The 10,000-nt window shown below is 28.5% G+C and overlaps 5 non-coding genes across 5 annotated transcripts in view; all 5 read right to left on the bottom strand.

The window, feature by feature from the left end:
• LOC145846365 (small subunit ribosomal RNA) overlaps positions 1 to 1,110 on the bottom strand; it is a 1,808-nt gene extending 698 nt beyond the window's left edge. Inside the window, exon 1 of the ribosomal RNA XR_014370751.1 lies at positions 1 to 1,110. This exon is cut by the window's left edge and continues 698 nt beyond it. This is a non-coding gene — a ribosomal RNA (small subunit ribosomal RNA).
• Positions 1,111 to 4,955: 3,845 nt separating this feature from the next.
• LOC145846370 (5S ribosomal RNA) lies at positions 4,956 to 5,074 on the bottom strand. Its single transcript, XR_014370755.1, has one exon. It is a non-coding gene; the product is annotated as a 5S ribosomal RNA (ribosomal RNA).
• A 2,855-nt stretch (positions 5,075 to 7,929) lies between these two features.
• On the bottom strand, positions 7,930 to 8,048 carry LOC145846342 (5S ribosomal RNA). The gene has a single exon (XR_014370729.1). It is a non-coding gene; the product is annotated as a 5S ribosomal RNA (ribosomal RNA).
• Positions 8,049 to 9,766: 1,718 nt separating this feature from the next.
• On the bottom strand, positions 9,767 to 9,881 carry LOC145846359 (U5 spliceosomal RNA). The gene has a single exon (XR_014370745.1). It is a non-coding gene; the product is annotated as a U5 spliceosomal RNA (small nuclear RNA).
• Positions 9,882 to 9,962: 81 nt separating this feature from the next.
• The window catches only part of LOC145846353 (U2 spliceosomal RNA), a 196-nt gene continuing 158 nt past the window's right edge, over positions 9,963 to 10,000 (bottom strand). Inside the window, exon 1 of the small nuclear RNA XR_014370739.1 lies at positions 9,963 to 10,000. This exon is cut by the window's right edge and continues 158 nt beyond it. This is a non-coding gene — a small nuclear RNA (U2 spliceosomal RNA).

The raw sequence follows: 10,000 nt of genomic DNA, 5'->3' as shown, positions 1-10,000 counted from the left end.
AACCCAAAGACTTTGGTTTCCCGGAAGCTGCCGGACAGTTCTTAAGTTCGACACTGCCCGATCGCTAGTCGGCATCGTTTAAGGTCAGAACTAGGACGGTATCTGATCGTCTTCGAACCTCTGACTTTCGCTCTTGATTAAAGAAAACATTCTTGGCAAATGCTTTCGCAGTCGTTCGTCTTGCGCCGATCCAAGAATTTCACCTCTAACGGCACAGTACGGATGCCCCCGTCCGTTCCTATTAATCATTACCTCGTGCTCCGAAAACCAACAAAATAGAACCGAGGTCCTATTCCATTATTCCATGCAACATTATACAAGCGTAAAGCCTGCTTTGAACACTCTAATTTTTTCAAGGTAAACTTGCCGGACCACCGCAACACTCAGTTAAGAGCACCGCGAAGGCACCGACCAACAAGAACAACAAGGCCAGTGCTAGCCTTTCGACCGACCAACCTCGCCGTCCCTATATCCAACTACGAGCTTTTCAACCGCAACAACTTAAATATACACTTTTGGAGCTGGAATTACCGCGGCTGCTGGCACCAGACTTGCCCTCCAATGGATACTCGTTAAAAAGTTTAAAGTGTACTCATTCCAATTGCAGGACCTCGTACGAGGTCTGCATTGTTATTTTTCGTCACTACCTCCCCGAGCCGGGAATGGGTAATTTGCGCGCCTGCTGCCTTCCTTGGATGTGGTAGCCGTTTCTCAGGCTCCCTCTCCGGAATCGAACCCTGATTCTCCGTCACCCGTTACAACCTCGGTAGGCCGATACCGTACCGACGATAGTTGATAGGGCAGTTGCTTTAATGAGATGTCGCCAGCACTAGGCCGTGCGATCCGCAAGCTTATCCAGAGTCACCATTGTAACGACCCGAAAGCCGGTTAGTTTTGGTCTGATAAATGCGCGCCTCACGTCAGTTCGGCGCTTTACGCATGTATTAGCTCTAGAATTGCCACAGTTATCCATGTAAAAGCGTACAATCAAATGAACCATAACTGATTTAATGAGCCATTCGCAGTTTCACTGTACGTGAGCTCGTACTTACACTTGCATGGCTTAATCTTTGAGACAAGCATATGACTACTGGCAGGATCAACCAGATAACTATCCGAGGGCGTTTAAACCCGTTGCTCGACTGAGCGTTTTTACTGTATAAATACAGACCTTTTCTATCACTCGGCTTAAAAGCCTTGCGAACGTTACTGAAAGTCGGCGCCGGCCTTTTGCTGTTTAAAGCGCCAGCCCGCGTCGACTGCAGCATGCAGCTATACAACTGACTGTTCTTTCTCCCGACCAACCGTTTGCCTTCTGCCGGTTAACTCGTCAGCAGCAACACGCCATCTGTCTGCTGCAGTTACCCGCCTCGAGCCGTGCCTGCCTGCGTCGGCTACTCGTCTCGACGACTTCGCAAAGCTATAAGCCTACCGCCGCTGGACGCTTGTAGTTTTTCATACGCTGCTCCAATGCGTTTACATAGCACGTTCGCCGCCGCTGCAATAGCCGCGCCTCGGGTGCTAAACAGTAATGCTTTAAGCCCGCTTTCTCGTCAAGTCGACCGAACGCACAAACACGTCTCTCTCACTAGTGTAAAGTAATGCATACGTGTATGATGCTCAAATGTTGCTGTTGAACTTTTTTTGCCGATTTTTTCCGATTTTTTTCAATTTCTTTGTTTCTTTTCGATTATTTTAATGTTTTAAGCTTATTTATGCTACGTTTAAATGTTTTAATACTTTTTTATACTTTATTTAATATGTTTAAAAGAAATAAATAAAAAAAAATATGTATAAACTACTTTTTTTAATGTTTTAAATATATATATATTTATTATAAATAAACTTTATTTGTATTATTTTTTATTTAAGCGTACTTTTTAAATCTTTATATTTGTTTTATCGTTTTAAGCACATTGCGATAAATATAATAAACAAAAAATTGAATAAAAATAATAATAATAAAAAAAAAAAAAAAAAAAACATAAGCTTATTTTATATTTTTATTTTATTTTTATTTAAACTTACTTTTCAAACCTTAATACTCGTTTTATTTTTTTAAGCAGATTGCGATAAATATAATAAACAAACAATTAAATGAAAATAAAATAAAAAAATCAAACATAAGCTTATTTTATATGTTACATTTTATCTTTATTTAAACTTACTTTTTAAACCTTTATAGTTGTTTTATTTTTTAAGCACATCGCGATAGATATAATAAACAAACAATGAAATAAAAATAATAATAATAATAATAATAATAATAATAAAAAATCATAAGCTTATTTTGTATGTTTCATTTTATTTTATTTAAAACTTACAATTTAAACCTTTGTATTTGTTCTATTCTTTTAAGCACATCGCGATAAATATAATAAGCAAACAATTTAATAAAAGTAAAATAAAAAAATCAAACATAAGCTTATTTTATATGTTTCATTTTATCTTTATTTAAACTTACTTTTTAAACCTTTATAGTTGTTTTATTTTTTAAGCACATCGCGATAGATATAATAAACAAACAATGAAATAAAAATAATAATAATAATAATAATAATAATAAAAAATCATAAGCTTATTTTGTATGTTTCATTTTATTTTTATTTAAACTTACTTTTTTAACCTTTATAGTTGTTTTATTTTTTAAGCACATGGCGATAGATATAATAAACAAACAATAAAATAAAAATAATAATAATAATAATAATAATAATAAAAAATCATAAGCTTATTTTGTATGTTTCATTTTATTTTTATTTAAACTTACTTTTTTAACCTTTATAGTTGTTTTATTTTTTAAGCACATGGCGATAAATATAATAAGCAAACAATTAAATAAAAATAATAACAAATAAATAAAACAATACGGCTAAACTATAAAAAGAAAACTAAATAACTGATAAATACTTGTAAAACATTATTTGAAAAATGTATTTTGAAACACAACACGATTGATTTATAAATAATAATATATTTTTAATTTGTGTAGTTCATTTAAAGTAGTCTCCCTTTTTGCTTCTGGTTTTATTAGAGTTATATATAACAATAAATGGTGTAGTTTATTTAAAGTAGTCTCCCTTTTTGCTTCTGGTTTAATTAAAATTATATAACACATACTATAGTAAGTTAAATAAACTATAGTAACTTTATAAAACTACTTTACAAAATACATTTGTATAATTTAATAACTTTAAAATAACTATCAAGAATAAAATAGAATAGCTTTAAGTTTAGTATACAATTGGTATGTAAATTGTGTAGTTTATTGAAAGTAGTCTCCTTATTTGCTTCTGGTTTTACTTGAGTTACATAACGTTAAATAAACATACTTAATAAACGTAACCATCAATACTGTCATTTTAATAAAACTAAGTACAAATACATTGAATTAACATAGAACTTTAAAAAGCCTTCGCTAGTATCTGTTGGTAACAGTAAATAACCTATTATGACTCACAATACAGGAGTGCGAAATTTATTTTTCATTTGATTTTTCAGGTATTTATTTATTTGTGGAAATAAACTTTTTTATTACATTAGAAACTAATTGAATTTTTCCTATAACTATACCTATTATTATATTTAGTATGCTTAAAAGTAATAAAATGACACGTCGCGATTATATAATAAACAAACAATCAAACAAACAAAGAAAAAAAAAAAAAAAAAAACTATTTTTTTAAACTTATATTTCAACTATATGTCTTATTTTATTTTCATTTAAACTTACTTTAAACCTCTGTATTTGTTATATATATATTTCAACACAATACGATTAAACTATAAGACAAACAACAAAATAAAATAATCACATTAATAAATACACTAAGCAAATAGCTAGAATAAATATAAATAGTTCAATATATACAATATATTTCTTCCATTTTTAAGTTACTTGTTAAACATATTTATTTAAAAATGTTTCTTTAGAATATAAAACTAACAGTTCTACAAATAAAGAAATTAAAAAGCCAATACACATAACACTAACTTTTCATAAATTAGATATGCAAATATGAACAAAATAGTAACTAAATTCTAAAGCTTTTGTAAACTGTGAACTTATAAACTTATAATAATAATTGCATATTCACCATTCACAATAGCTTTTTATTTAGTACACAACTGGTCTGTAAATTGTGTAGTTTATTGAAAGTATAATCCCGTTTTGCTTCTGGTTTAAATAAAGTTATACAACACATACTAAAGTAAATTAAATAAAGTAATTCACTACTATCGTATTAAATAAAACCAATTTACAAAATACATTAATTTAAATTAAAGTGAACTTTGAACTTATAATAATAATTGCATATTCACTATTCAGAATTTCTTTAAATTTAGTACACAACTGGTCTGTAAATTGTGTTGGTTCTATTCAAGTACTCTCCTTGTTTGTTTTGTTTTAGTTGTATTTATTTTTAGATACTAGCACATTCAATACACATAATAAAGTAAACCAAATAAACTCTATTAATTTAAACTAAGTACAAATACATTAAGTTAATACAAAACTTTAAAAAGCTTTTGCTAGTATCTGTTGGTAACAGTAAATAACTTATTATGACTCACAATACAAAAGTGCAAAATTTATTTTCGTTTGATTTTTCAAGTAGCCACGCTTTTATTTGTTTTTGGACAAAAAGACTTTAAAGTTTTAGTATAAAAGACTAGTTGTATTAATTTTAACTCAGAAAATTGTACTCTACAAGATGGTGCCATTATTTTTTCGATATCTCAAACTGGTCAAACCACTTTTTTAGCGCTCTAATTGGTTTAAACAGCAAATAAGCAAACAGCAAATAACGTTATCTGATTGGCTAAGGTTTTTGTTTGCTAATAACTAGAATTTTCTTTTCTTTTAAGCGTTAAAGAAATGTAAATAAACGAGTAATAAGTATAAATAGGTCAGAAAGAAAAATAGTACAAAAAAGATGAATTCAAAAAGCAAAGGCCTACGGCACGTGGTATTCCCAAGCGGTCACCCATCTAAGTACTAACCACGCCCGACACTGCTTAACTTCCCAGATCGGACGAGATGGGGTGTACTCAGTGTGGTATGGTCGTAGGCGTTTGAAGGCGTTTACAAGCCTTTATAAACCCTTCGGTTTATTTAAAAAACCTATTTGCACTTGATTTACAATCAATTTGATATTTTAAAATTATTCCTTATAAAATTTTAACCTGAATTAACTTTTTTTTTGTTTTTTTAATCAACAGTTACTCCCAAACTGTACTAAAACTGTATTGTAACTGTACAAAAGTGTTTGTTTAAATAATTGTTATCTATAAATTACCTAAGACCAGGAAAAGTAGAAGTAAAGTTTATTGAATTATTAAATAAATAAAATAAAATCGTAAAATAAAATAATACAATATGTTTACAATTTGTCATTGATCTATCCATTTATGTTATTGCATTACAAATACAAACATTGCATACATTCAAGAGTATTATTCATCAATCTTTTCAATATAATAAGTTTTAAATTTATATTTATTTTTAAATAATTCCTGACATTTTAGATTACCTGAGATTTTTTTTTAATTAAATTAATTTTAGTAATTAAATACTTGACGTTCTATTTTGTTTAATTTGATAACTCAACCATGTTTATTTTTTTTACTAATTTAAAAGAACTATTAAACTAAAAGACATTACATACAGCTTCTAAAAGTTTTAAACACCTTAAAAAATATTATTATTTTAAAGATATATTAAAGAACTAAACAGATATTACTCCTAAAAAATCTTGTTAATAATATATAAAAAGTACTCAAAGTCAGACTCGGAAATATATATACTGTTGTATATCTTACTTGAAGTTCACTGTAATTGACACTGTATAACAAAATTATAAAAATCAACCTATTTATATAGCAAAATATTTCTTTATCTTTGTCGTGGCGCGGTGGGTCAGTGGTCTTATCAGCTGACTCATAAGCAGAAGGTTGTAAGATCGAATCCCGCTAGTCGTCACGAAACACCACTATCGTTCAATGTTCGGGCTTCAAATTCTTTGAGATTATACTGTACTATTTATCTATCTAACTAATCTATCTAACAAATGTTGTTCAATCTAGGTTGTGGGTACTTGGGTCGAGTAATGCCTTTGACTTACAATCTGTTGTGGATTGACAATATTCCTCTATCTATCATTAAACAAATCTATCTAATAAATGTTGTTCAATCTAGGTTGTGGGTACTTGGGTCGAGTAATGCCTTTGACCTACAATCTGTTGTTGATTGTCAACATTCCTCTATCTATCAATAATGATTATATTCAATAATAAATGTTGATTAATTCAGTTGTAAGAAAACCAGTGCGCTGGTTAGGTTGGGTAAGGCCTTCGACTTACAATCTTGGGGATTATCAACGTTCATCACAAGTACAGTAACGATCTCATTGAATTTCCAGTTGGAACATAGGATTGTAGTGGTGGCCTACTTTGTAGGTTTTTTGCCTAGTTTGTTTTTTGCCTAGTAGTGTTTGCCTAGTTTGACAAACTATAGTATATATATTGTATAACTTTACTTGTATTATTTTTTATTTAAATTACTACTTATTATTAAAGAATTAAATTTTTTTAGAAAAAAAAACTATGTATTTTAACTAATGCTTATATTATATGTTTTGTTTTATTTTTATTCAAACTTACTTTAAACCTCTGTATTTTTTATACAATACGATTAAACTATATAACAGAAAAATAATTAAATAATCAAACTATTGAATAAGCAGTTAATTAGTGTGTTTTTTTATGCTTCTTTCATTTTTAACTTACTTGTTAACCATATTTCTTTTATTAAAGTATAAAACTAACAGTTACTAAAATAAAATAATCATAAAGTCAATACACAAAACACTAACTTTTTATAATTTAAATATGCAAACATGAATATAGTTATGAATCTATTATTTATTCAAATAGAATTATTCAAAGCTTATAATTATAAAGCTTTTGTATAATGTTTCAATTACAGTGAACTTTAAGTAAGATAAGTTTTTTTTTTTGTAATAACTACAAAATTGGTATTTTAGTTTATTATTAGTAACTAAATACTTATATTTATTATATTTAAAAAAAAACATCTATACTAACTCTAATTTCAAAGCATATTAAATACAAATTTTACCAACTAAATATTTATTTTTATTTTAATTATTATAACTTTCAAACATAAGCTTGTATACCTTATATACCTATATACCTCATATAGTAGGCTTGACATAACATAACATTATTTAATTCTTTTTGTTTGAAATAAACTCATTTAGTTATTAGTAAATTACAACATAAATGTTTATAACAATATAACTAAGATTTAGCTTTTGAGTTAGTAAACTTTGATAGTTTTCTTTTAATAGTTTAATAATCTTTATTTAAGTTCAAGCAAAATTGCTATATATTTAATACACATACAAAAGTAAACTAAGTAAACGTAATTCAATAGTTTCTATTAAGTAAAAGTAATTACAAATACATTAAGTTAATACAAAACTTTAAAAAGCTTTTGCTAGTATCTGTTGGTAACAGTAAATAACTTATTATGACTCACAATACAAAAGTGCAAAATTTATTTTCGTTTGATTTTTCAAGTAGCCACGCTTTTATTTGTTTTTGGACAAAAAAACTTTTAAGTTTTAGTATAAAAGACTAATTGTATTAATTTTAACTCAGAAAATTGTACTCTACAAGATGGTGCCATTATTTTTTCGATATCTCAAACTGGTCAAACCACTTTTTTAGCGCTCTAATTGGTTTAAACAGCAAATAACGTTATCTGATTGGCTTACGTTTTTATTTGCTAATAACTAGAATTTACTTTTCTTTTAAGCGTTAAAGAAATGTAAATAAACGAGTAATAAGTATAAATAGGTCAGAAAGAAAAATAGTACAAAAAAGATGAATTCAAAAAGCAAAAGCCTACGGCACGTGGTATTCCCAAGCGGTCACCCATCTAAGTACTAACCACGCCCGACACTGCTTAACTTCCCAGATCGGACGAGATGGGGTGTGCTCAGTGTGGTATGGTCGTAGGCGTTTGAAAGCGTTTACAAGCCTTTATAAACCCTTCGGTTTGTTTAAAAAACCTATTTGCACTTGATTTACAATCAATTTGATATTTTAAAATTAATCCTTATAAAATTTTAACTTGATGTAAGTATTTTTTTTATTAAAACCTTTTTTTTTGGTGTTTTAATTACAATTACTCCCTGTAACTTTATTTAAGACTTTGTTTAAAAGATTGTTAACTATATTCTATATTAAATACTATGATTAGAAGTAAAGTTTATTAAGTGATTAAACTAAATAAAAAACAATGTTAAAATAAACATGTTGTGTTTAGTTTGTTTTACTATTTCTCATTGTTCTATTTATAGATGGTTTTGTTTTACTTCAAGAATATTTATAGTTAGTTTCTAAAGAATATCTCATACTACATCAGATTTTACGATTAACTTAATTTTAGGTAATAAAATATTTGACGTTTAATTTAATAACTCATCTATGTTTATGTTATAAAATAATAGTATCTAATACACATACATTATAATATAATAATATGTATAACTAGTTGTTTTACTTTAAAATGAATAATTAAGTGGAAGAATTAAAAGAACTCACATTTTTGAAGAGAGCGTGGAAAACCAGAATAGTCTTTTAAAACATTTATTAAATTATCGATAAATATAGAATACAATAGAATTAAACATATAAACGTAACTGTGGTTGCTTAGAAACTGAACAAGAAAATTTTTAATAAAAATATAAAATAGTTATTATATAGAATTAAAATAAAATAAAAGTAATATAAATTATATTTTTAAACTAAATAACAATTCACGAGCAATATTAGCGCATATCAGAGTATGAGTTTATAATAAAGGAATTGCTTCCTTGATGTTGATACTTACCTTATTCAAATAGAATACATTTTCAGCAATCAGGCTTGTGTTTATCTTAGCGCGCGTAACACAACGTTTGTGGGTTTTGGCACACTTTTGTCGATAGTGGGCGCCCCGCCTTTTAAGTACAGAAATTTCGGGAATTTTCGATTTTCGGAATTCTGACTCGACAGATCGTTTTTGTTTGGTCCAGAGACCCCGTAAAAAATTTTTCAGCCCATTTGAAGCATGATGAAAAAATGTTATTTCGACCCCCTTTTTTTAGGGGTTACGGGGACATCAACCCATTTTTTGGGAATAAAAAACTCCTAGAAAAGGACCACTTTTCTTCTTTTTTCGAATTTCGACTTTTTATTTTTTTGGAAAATTTTTCTATTTTCTTTGTTTGTTCTATTATAATGTCGAAAATATTTTTTTTGAGCTTCGCAACGCATAAGGACTAACGTAAGGTAAGTTTTAAAAGATTTTTTTTTTCGATAATTTTTTCTATATTTTTTGTTTGGTCCATTACAAAGTCGAAAATATTTTTTTACGGCTTCTAAACGCGTGTAGATTAACCGTAGGTAGGTTATTTCGAAATTTAAATCTTTCAATATTAATAATTTTTTAGTAAATTGTTCGATTATGAGGTTTTTATGGCTCTTTCAGCACCCAATAAGTACATTAGAAAATAAAACATGAAATAAAAACATCAACTAAAATGAAAATAACATATTCTGTGAAAAAACCTACGAAAATTCTTTATGAAATTTTCTTTGTCACATAATTGGAAGCTAAGAAAAACCGGAAAATAATTCTTCTTGAGCCATGTTTTTGTATGATAAATAGTATGCAAGCTGCCGATGTCAGAAGACTGTCGACAGCCGAAAAAAAGTCTGTTAAGACTCATTGAAATTGCTCCTGTCCACGGAAATCTTTAGTAAAAGGCGAAAGATTCATTCGTGTACTGAACTGAAGCCAGAGTGATTAGCAACGGTTGCCAAGGCTTTTTCTATGGGCTTTACCATGCTACAGGTTGTGAATAAATGTATACAAACTCCCCCAGAGGGGAGGCGAGCCGATTCCGGAGGTACTGCAATACCGGA

This window comes from Thalia democratica, unplaced genomic scaffold, assembly GCF_965202585.1.
Source record: "Thalia democratica unplaced genomic scaffold, ktThaDemo2.hap1.1 HAP1_SCAFFOLD_419, whole genome shotgun sequence".
Lineage (NCBI taxonomy): Eukaryota > Metazoa > Chordata > Thaliacea > Salpida > Salpidae > Thalia > Thalia democratica.
This window is presented reverse-complemented; position numbering and strand designations above follow the sequence as displayed.